This window comes from Melospiza georgiana, chromosome 19 (assembly GCF_028018845.1).
Source record: "Melospiza georgiana isolate bMelGeo1 chromosome 19, bMelGeo1.pri, whole genome shotgun sequence".
NCBI classification, from domain to species: Eukaryota; Metazoa; Chordata; class Aves; order Passeriformes; family Passerellidae; genus Melospiza; species Melospiza georgiana.
In genome coordinates, this window is record NC_080448.1 from 7,616,578 (window position 1) to 7,626,617 (window position 10,040).

A 10,040-nucleotide genomic window follows, 5' to 3' on the forward strand; every position below is an offset into this window, starting at 1 on the left:
CACAGAATCTGCAGGCAGGACAGTGATGAGCCTCCTTGCTGTCCATATCCTCTGGCCTGGATTTGCAGACTTGTCCCCTGCTCCTTTCCTTTTTCCCCCCTGTGGTGCCTGCCACCTGCTTTGATTCCCTGCACCCTAAGGGGAGCAGGCAGAAGCAGTGTGAGTGTGTTCTGCTGCTGCCAGGGGGCAGAACAGCTCAAAATCCAAGGTGGGATGGCTTAAAAAAAGGGATTTGTTACATCCTGCTGCTTTTGGAATGTGAGTGATGGAAGCAATTGTGTGCAGCTGCTTCATCCTGGAGTTCAGATGCAGGTAAGGTTCAGTAGATGCATTGTGAGCATTTGGGATTGAGCTCTGCAGCCAAAGGAGAGGAAGGAAGGGAGGTGAATCATCCCTCCTGCTCAGGTGGGTCAGGTGAGCAGTCTGAGAAGGTGGCACTGCCCCAGCCAGGTCATGGCAGTGCTGCCTCTGCACCACAGGCCTTTGAGAGAGAACCTCTGGCTGTCCAATATTGCAGTGGGCAGCATTATAAATACAGGTCCTTGGGGGCTGTGGTTACAGCTGGGCATAGAGCTGAGCCATATCCACTGAGAAATGAGCAGAAGTGGCTTTTGTTAAGGTTTTGTTAAGCCACTCCCCATCCTGGTGTGCATTGATGGTCGTGGTGACAAAGTGCAAACCAGCATTACTCAGGGTTGTAAGTGTGGTGACTGCTGGGCCTTCTTCAGGTTTCTCTTGAAAGCATCTGCAGTGTTAGAAAAGACATTTTTCACAGATTAGGGACAGCTTGTCTTCTTAAAGCAGTGGAATTTGAGGTATATATGTACTAGTGACAGTGTCCAATCCCATGTGTGGCATGTGAGGGTTCAGAAAGTTGATGAATTCAGTACCTGTTGTTTTGCTGGCCTAGGAAAGCTGGATGCTGATGGTTTGAAGCTGGAGTTACTGTTTGGAGGGAAGAGGCTAGAGGGTGCTCTTGCCCACTGTTCTGCTGGCAGATCAGGAGTGGTGCCAGCTGGATGGGATGGAAGGAAAGCAGGGATCAGGCACTGAGAGCAGCCTCAGTGTCTCTGCTGAGCTTTGTTCCCCGCAGAGCTCACACCTTGCACTGCACACACAGCTCCTGAGGGTGCTGTGTGCCCTCAGAGGAGAGCACACAACTGGGAATGGCTGAGCTGAGCAGAACCCAGGGCTGGTGCAGCATCACCCTCTGCTCCCTGCAGTTCCCTGCTGGGGCTCTGCCTTTTCCCCTCCTGGAGAAAGACTTGGTTCTAACAGCATTGGGAGCAGCAGTTCTAGCTGCCTTTAATGCCAGCTCAGCTTCCAACCCTGCTTGTCCCCCAGGCTAAGAGCACTTTCCTCTTCAGTCACTGCCCAGGATTACCCAGTAGATGAGTCTTCAAATGAGCCACAAAACTGGAGCTGTCACCATCTTCTCAGCTTTTCCAGCCTGGCAATGCTGCTGAGCACTTCTTATTTATGTTCTGTTCTGCACTGGGGCAAAACCACTTGAGTTCTTGTGTGGTTTTAAGCATCTTCAGCAGCTGCTTGGTCTTTCAGAAAATCAGTAGGACAGATTTACTGGCTTGATGGATTGTTTTACTTGCCTTTGGTGCAGTGAGAGTTAAGTTAGTTCAGAGAGGCCTGGGAAGATGTGCTGTGAAGAATATAAACCCAGCTGATGGTTTAGCTATGTCATTGCCCTCCAACTGCTTCTGCCAAGTCCTTTGGCCCTGCAGGTTTTCTCCACAGCTGCCTAAAGTTTGTCAGGACAAGCTTTAATTGAGGTTAAAAGGAAAGTAAAAACTTCTAAAATATTAAGGATTGAATTAATTGTGGTTCTTCCCAGTACTGTGTGAGGATTTGTTAGGACTTCCTATATTAAAATTCCAGATTAAGGAGGGATAGGACAGTAGATCTGTCCTGTAGGAGGTGGAAAACCAGGAGAATCTATCTCAGCAGAAAGGAGCAGTTTGGGTTGTTCTCAGCATAGCTGGGAGTAGTTCTACTCTGCTCTGTATCTCTATTTGTGCTCCATCTTCCAATAATACAATTTTTTTCGTGGCAAGAGTTTCATTTTGGAAATCAGTCCTGTATGGAATGCTGGTGGTTTATTTATAAAAACAGGTCCAGCACTTGCCAAGCTCAACAAGGACATCAAGAGGGATGCCAGTGCAGGAGTGGCACGTGATCCTCAGAGAGCTGAACTGCCACTCCTCTATAAAATAACAGCTAAACATTTTCAGAGGCAGACAAATAGTTTCCATGCTGGGCCTCTGCAGCCAAACCCACCTCACCCTGAGAAGAAATGCAACTTTTAAGTTGCTCAAATACCACAGTCCTAAAGAGAGATATGGGGGCAGTGACTGAAGCCAATCTCTCAGGTCTCCAGGGCTTTGAGGCCAGGATGCAGGCAGTGCTGCTTTGCCTAATCTAGAACTGATAATTCCCATTTCCAGGGTAACAGAGCCCTGTGATGATGTCCCAGTAGATGATATTGCTGATGCTGCTGTAGCAGTTGCTTGTAAAGCTGCTGTAATAAAATACAGCTGTCAGAATGCACTGAAAACTGCCTTAAACTCCACTTTTCATACCAAGGTGATGATGTTTGCTGGAACTCAGGTGCCACCCTGATCCTGGAAAGAGATGCATAGGTTTGGCTGTTAGCCAAGCAAATAGCAGTGAGATTCAAAGTGCTCCAGCAAATTGGTGTGTTTGTGGGAGGCCTCATCAGCTGGATGCAGCTTCTTGACCTCATTGACTTCCAGGAACTCCACACACAAACGGTAAAGCCAAGGGAAGTCTGTGCAGACTTCGCATTTTTTCTTTAACATCCTTGTGGTAAGTGTCTGTTCTTGGCTCTGTTTGAGACAGGATACTGGCAAAACAGAATTTCTAACACATTTTAAGGACACAGGAAAGTCTTTGACCTGTGAGAATTTACTGTGCACGAATGAAGTACCCAGACAACAGTGTCTGGGCAGGAAAGCTTCACTCTTGTGACAGCCCAAGGAACATTAAGCTGCTCATGCCTTGGTAAAGAATTTGACTCCTGCAGGCTGGGGCTGGGAGGGAAAGCAATGACTGTGCCTGTCTGACCTGGCAGGATCCAAAGTCCTGGCTCTGGCCCCTTTCCAGCAGCAGGATGAGGATTTTGGGCATTGCCTGGCACTGCACACACTGAGCCATCCTGCTGCTGTACAGCAGCAAACATCTGAGGAATGGCTGTTCTCAGGAGGATGAAAGGGAACAACTTGAACCTGTTCTCAGTGCAGAGCTTTAGAGGTTTTTGATGGTTGGTTCTTGTGCATCACATCCATCTTGGGTAGGAGCTGGCCCAGAGGAGTAATGGGGTTGCTATTTGCTTATCTGTTATGATAAACACTCAGAGCTGCTCTGAGCAAGCTCACGTCACAAGAGCTGTTTCATAATCTTGGTTTATAAACTCTTGGATCTCACCTCAGACAGGGATCCAGCTCTTCTCTCTGCATTGCTCAGCTGCTCTTGGTGTGCCCCTGTGGACAAACCAGGCTCCCCCATTGCAGACCCCACACCTGTGGTAATGGCATTTAGTTCTCTCTGATGTTCACAGGTCAGTATTCAAATGGTGTTAAATTAGGAACACTCTGGATCTCTCAGCTGGGAGGTGTCTTTAGGAAAGGGTTTGGAAATTGAGCTCAGTGAGTGCACTGAGATCTTTTGAGTTAAACTCAAGGGAGGAGGGATTTTCTCTAGAATCTCAAGAAATCAGGGATGATTAGGCAACCAGACCTTGTAGGGATCTATTTATCATGCTCTTAGTAAAACATTCACTAAGAAACTTCATTGCTTCTCTGCCACAGGCTTAACTTGTCAGCTTTCAGTTTTGGGGTAGAAATTACAAAGATTTAAACTCTTTTATTTTTTGCCCCATTTTTTTTTGATCTTTCACCTAGCACCGTAAAAGCCGGAAATCTGTTCACCTTTCCAAGAGATAATATTTCTGTTTTCCTGATACCACTCTGATTACAGCAGCTGCATAAACATCTTTATACTCCCAGCCAAAAGTCTGCACACAACTCTGATTTGGCACCCCCAAGGCTGAATTCTCCTCCATCTGAATGCCAAAGCCCTGAGGACGGAGCAGCAGCCCCGGGAAATGCCCGGTCGGAAAGCTGGCGGCTCCGGCGGCTGCAGGTGCCCTCCCAGACGCTTCCCCACATTACAATGAGCAGAGGAGGGAGTTTCCTGCTCCTGCTGGAGCCCAGCCAGCCACTTTCTCATCATCCATATTCTTAAGTGGAAGAGCAGATGGATCAGTTGCTTCCTAGATACGACGCAAACACGGATGCGTTTGCAGACAGAGCTGCTCTTGTTTTGAAAGGAAGCGTGAGGCTGACCTGAGTGAGGAGCGGCCATCCCTTGGCTCTCCCTGCTGCCAGGGCTGAGTATTCCCCTCACACCACCCCTCAGGCTGTGCCAACTGCCCACTGTGCTCTCCAGCAGCTCCTCAGTCAGCTCTTACCGGCCCAGCCACAAAACTTTCATTTCTCCCATGTTTTTTATCTTGTAGCTTAGTGACTCCCCTATTTTTCCATGTTGTGTGGTTCACTTTTTCTCTCCTTCAAATCCTGCTTCCCCTCCCTGCATCCCTGTCCAGCTGTAAAGCAAAGTGTCACAGGCTCTCTGCAACTCTCTTCAAGCTGCACTCAACAGATGCTTCTGTAACTTCAGGTTTTGGCATGATTAAAAAGTGGAGGAAGGAGCCTGGGAGCTTTAAAATAGGTGTGGGGTTGAAGCTGGCATGAAAACAAAAGCAGATACTAGTCACATCCTATTTTTTTCCCCCTTGAACCAAAGCAGAATCAAAACATCCTTTTGCTTTAGTCAAATTAAAACAAAATAGTCAAACAAAACACTGCTGTGAGTAAACAGAGTTGTTGACTTGTCGCTGCAACCCTCAGCATCATCAGCTCTGGGTGAGCTGCAGGGGAGCTGTGACACTGACAGGGGTGCAGCAAACTCCTCCTTGCCCATGGGCCACCATGTCCTGTGCTTGGGAGGGAAATTTAAGCAGAAAGAGTGTAACCCACAACCCTGAGTGTGTAACCCACAATCCTGAGGGGGTAAATCACAAGTCAGAGTGTGTAAACCGCAACCCTGAGTGTGTAACACACAGCACTGAGGGTGTGAACCACACAGCCCTGAGTGCATAACCTACACAACCCTGAGTGTGTAAACCATAACCCTGAGTGTGTAAAACACAACCCTGAGTGTGCAACCCACAACTCTGAGTGTGTAAACCACAACCCTGAGTGTGTAACACACAACACTGAGTGTGTAAACCACAACACTGAGGGTGTAACACACAACACTGAAGGTGTAAACCACACAACCCTGAGTGCATAACCTACACAACCCTGAGTGTGTAAACCATAACCCTGAGTGTGTAAAACACAACACTGAGTGTGCAACCCACAACTCTGAGTATGTAACCCACAACCCTGAGGGTGTAAACCACACAACCTCAAGTGTGCAACCCACAACACTGAGTGTGTAAACCACAGCCCAGAGTGTGCAAATCACAAGCCTGAGGGTGTAAATCACAACCCTGACCGTGTGGTTATTGTATAGAGCCTGAGAGAACACTGCTCTGATGTGTGGATTTTGCCAGAGCCCTGAAGAGGGGCTGCACTGGCCCAGCCCTCTGTGCTGCTGGGCCATGGATGAGCACAGGGCCAGGAAAAGCTGGAATTGCTTTCTCCTCTTTCCGCAGCTTCCAGCCGTGCAGAGCCAGCGTCCCACCTGGCGGACGGGGACCCGCACGGGCAGGGGATGCTCTCGGGGCACAGGGCACAGGCTCGTCCCCCGGAGGGTGGCACGGGAGGCTCCCCCGAGCAGGGCCAGCCCCTGCGCTCGGTGCTGCCGCGGAGCCCGGCCCTCGGCCGGAGCCGGGGCTGGGGCCGCCCCCGGGGCCGGGGCCGGGGCCGGGGCGGGGAGAGGCGGCCGGGGCGGCGGCGGAGGGAGCGGAGCGGGGATGGCAGCGCCGCTGCGGGCGGCCCTGGCGCTGGGGCTGCTGGCGGCCGCTCAGCCCGCACCGGCCCCGGCTCAGCGGCGGCAGGCGGAGGTACGGCCGGCACCGGCACCGGCACCGGCACCGGCACCGGGGAGGGCGGGAGCGCGTCCGGGCTGGGCGTCCCCCGCGGGTGCGCGTGTTCCTAGTGTCCGTGTCTCTGGTGTGCCCCTGTCCCCGTGTCCCCGGTGTGCGTGTCCCGTGTGGTCGTGGCAGAGCTGTGCGTGTCCCCGGTGTCTGTGTCCCTGGTGTGCATGTCTCCGGTGTGCTCACGTCCCCGGTGTGAGTGTCCCCGGTGTGCCTGTCCCCTGGTGTGTGTGTCCTGTGTGCCTGTCCCCTGGTGTGTGTGTCCTGTGTGGCGGTGTCCCTGGTGTGTGTGTCTCTTATGTGCCCACATCCCCGTCCCTGTGCCCCGACTGCGCCTGTCCCCACTGAGTCCATGCCCCAGGCGTGCCCGTGTCCCTGTGCCTGTGCCATAGGTGTGCCCACGCTCTAGATGTGACTGTCCCTAGTGTGTCCACATCCCCGTGCCCTGGCTGTGCATGTCCCTGTGTGTCCAAGTCCCTGGTGTTCATGTCACTGGTGTGCCTGTCCCCCGGTGTGCGTGTCCCTGGTCTGTGTGTCCCTGGTGTGCCCACATCCCTGTGCCCCAGCTGTTCCTGTCCCCACTGAGTCCATGCCCCAGGTGTGCCCATGTCCCTGTGCCTGTGCCATAGGTGTGCCCACGCTCTAGATGTGACCATGTGCCCATGCCATAGGTGTGTGCATATCCCTGTGTGCCATGGGTTGTCTTAGCCCTGAGTGTGCATGTCCCTGGTGTGCCAGTGTCATAGGTGTGGCCATGCCCCAGGTGTCATTCTGTCCCTGGTGTGCCAGTGTCATAGGTGTGGCCGTGCCCCAGGTGTCACTGTGTCCCTGGTGTGCCCGTGTCCCTCATATGTCCATGCCCCAGTTGTCACTGTGTCCTTGGTGTGCCCGTGCCATGGGTATGAGTGTGTCCCCAAGGTCCATCCCCAGCACAGGTGAGTGTCCCTGAGCTCCTGACCCCTGTGCCAGCCCCTGTGCCCTGGGCACAGCAGTGTGTGTGGCACAGGTGTGTGACTGTGCCAGCTGGAGATGGATGGGGCTGGAATGCCAGGGTGTGTGGCCACCTGTGCTGTGTGCAGCTGTGGCAGAGAGTCACAGACTGGTTTGGGTTAGAATGGACCTAAAACTCATCCCATTCCACCCCTGCCATGGGCAGGGACACCTCTACTAGCCCAGGTTGCTCCAAGCCCTGGCCTGGGGCACTTCCAGGGATCCAGGGGCAGCCACAGCTGCTCTGGGCACCCTGTGCCAGGGCCTGCCCACCCTCACAGGGAGGAAATCCTTCCCAAATCTAATCTAAGCCTGCCCCATTTCAGCTCAAAGCCATTCCTCCTTGTCCTGTCTGTCCTTGCCCTTGCCCAAATTCCCTCTCCAGCCCCTTTAGGCTCTGCATGGGCTCTGTGTGTCCCTGGAGCTTCTCCTGTCCAGGATGAGCAGCCCCAGCTCTCCCAGCCCTGTCCAGGTGTCCCCACAGGTGATGTGCAGCTGCAATCCTCCCCATCTCCCAGCATTTCATCCCCAGGAGGGGGCAAACCCCAGCCCTTCCCCTGCCTGCCTCTCCCATCACCTGTCTGCATTTCTCTGTTTGTCCTGCTGTCATTGTCACCCCGTGCCACCATCCATTCCTGTTTGTTTTGGGAGGACGAGGCATGAGCTCTGGCTGGTGAACAAAGGTTCATATTGGGCATTTTTTGTTGTTTAGGCCTTGATCCAGTGTACATTTGTACAAATGCTTAATTTTCAACCCCAGCCAGCAAGTCCTGGTGAATTAGTTGGGATTTTGAGCCCATGCTCTGAGAGGAAAAGGGCACAGGAATGCTCAGAGGTTTGTTCTGATGTGCAGGCTCTTTCTGCTGGGTGATGCTGCTCCAGAGAGGTCATTAATAGCTGTGATTTTCCCACTGTGCACAAACCTCAGCCCAGGAAACCAATAATTTAAAATTCACTTTAAAAGGAAACCAACTGATTGTGAAAAACTGGTTTAACAACCCAAACTGCCTTTCCACCCCTCATTGGTGACTTCTGAGCTCTTTTCCCTTGAAGTTTCAGAGCAGATCCCAGGATTGTGGCAGATCCCTCCTGAGAGAGTTCTGGGCAAGGCACTTTCCTGTCTCCCTGCCTCAGTTTCCCCAGGGGGATGTGCTGGGCTGCCCAGGGGCTTGGGGACAACACACACACAATGGAAATGCAGAGAATGGGGTGTGGAACTTGCCTAAATAAACTGAGCAGTTAATTTTCTTTCAGGAGGAAGCTGAAATTCTCACATAACATCAAATAGTTCTGGTGATTTGTGGCTTTCAGAGCACTTCCAGGCTTTGCTTCTAAAGCTTGGCTTTTTTTTTTTTTTTTTTTTTTTTTTTGTTAATTCTTTTTAAAAAGCCACAGTTAGCAACAATATGTTGTGTAAACTTAGATGTATAAGACTGTCAAATGTCCAGTTGTGTGCTTTTCCTGGCTGGTTTCCATGTTTTCACTGCATCTGTACCAATTGCAGTTAAAAAAAAAATCAAACCCCCCCCCCAAAAAAAAAAAAAACAAAACCCCAAACCAAAAAAAAAAAAAAAAAAAAATTATAAGGAAAATTCGAAAATTTAATTTGAAACATTTGTATGTGAAATCATCTTATCATCCACAGATAAGAGAGGGCCCAGTGTAAGAGCACATTGTTTGGCAGAGCTGGGTCTGGCTGGGCTGTGCTCAGACAGCAGCTGGGAGGTGGAAATGCCCAAAATTCCCTGATCCCGAGGGAATTGTGTAAAACACCGGGGGCATGTGAGATCCTAGCCCATGGTGGGAGTGAGGGGCTGGACAAAGGACAGTGAAATCCCTGCAGAGATTAGTGTGAGAAGCTCCAGGTGACATAAAAACTGAGGAGCATTTTGATAAAAACTGAATGGGAACAGAGAGCTGGGCTAACAGATTGAATAATTGTCTTTTTTTTTTTTTTTTTCCAATTTTTTCACCCCTGTCCTGCCCTTCTCCTTCCCATCTTGCAGTATCTGGATGCTTCCAGATACATTTTGATATATTTGATATTCTTCCCCTTATCAAACCAAGGTCTCAGATTTCTCAGATTTTGGGCTGGGAGATGCTCCAGCATCTCTGAGCTGCTTTAGGAGCAGGATGCTGTTGGGATGAAGGATGCTGAGCACAGCTGGGTGCAGGGAGGCTCCTGGCACCGCACAGACCCTGTGGGGCACAGGGCATCCCACATCTTCCTTCTGAAACAAGGAGGAGAAATCCTCCTTCGTGTAAAAAATTACTGCTGTGCAGCCTGAGCACGATGGAGGGAGAGGTGGAGAGGAGGAGGAATTCCCCCTCTGATGAGGAGAGGAGGAGGAATTCCCCCTCTGAGGCATGGCCGGGCTCTGCACCCCCGATCGCGGGTCCCGGAGCCGCCGGTGCGGGTGTGCGGAGCGGCCCCGGGTGCCCCGGGCATCCCCGGTGTGATTTCCACGCCGTGAGTCACCGAAGGCAGCACCAACAGCTCCGCCTTTCTTCCCGCTGCTGCCCCAAAACAATCCCCGCTTGTTCGGGCAAACCTCGCCCGCCGGGCAGGGGCCGGGGCCTCCCCCTACTCCGGCTTCCTTTCTTTTCTTTTCCTTTTCCTTTCTTTTTCTTTTCCTTTCCCCTTTCCTTTCCCCTTTCCCCTTTCCTTTCCCCTCTTTCCTTTCCTTTCCCCCTTCCTTTCTCCTTTCCTTTCCTTTCTCCTTTCCTTTCCTTTCTCCTTTCCTTTCCTTTTTCCTTTCCTTTCCTTTCCTTTCCTTTCCTTTCCTTTCCTTTCCTTTCCTTTCCTTTCCTTTCCTTTCCTTTCCTTTCCTTTCCTTTCCTTTCCTTTCCTTTCCTTTCCTTTCCTTTCCTTTCCTTTCCTTTCCTTTCCTTTTTCCTTTCCTTTTTCCTT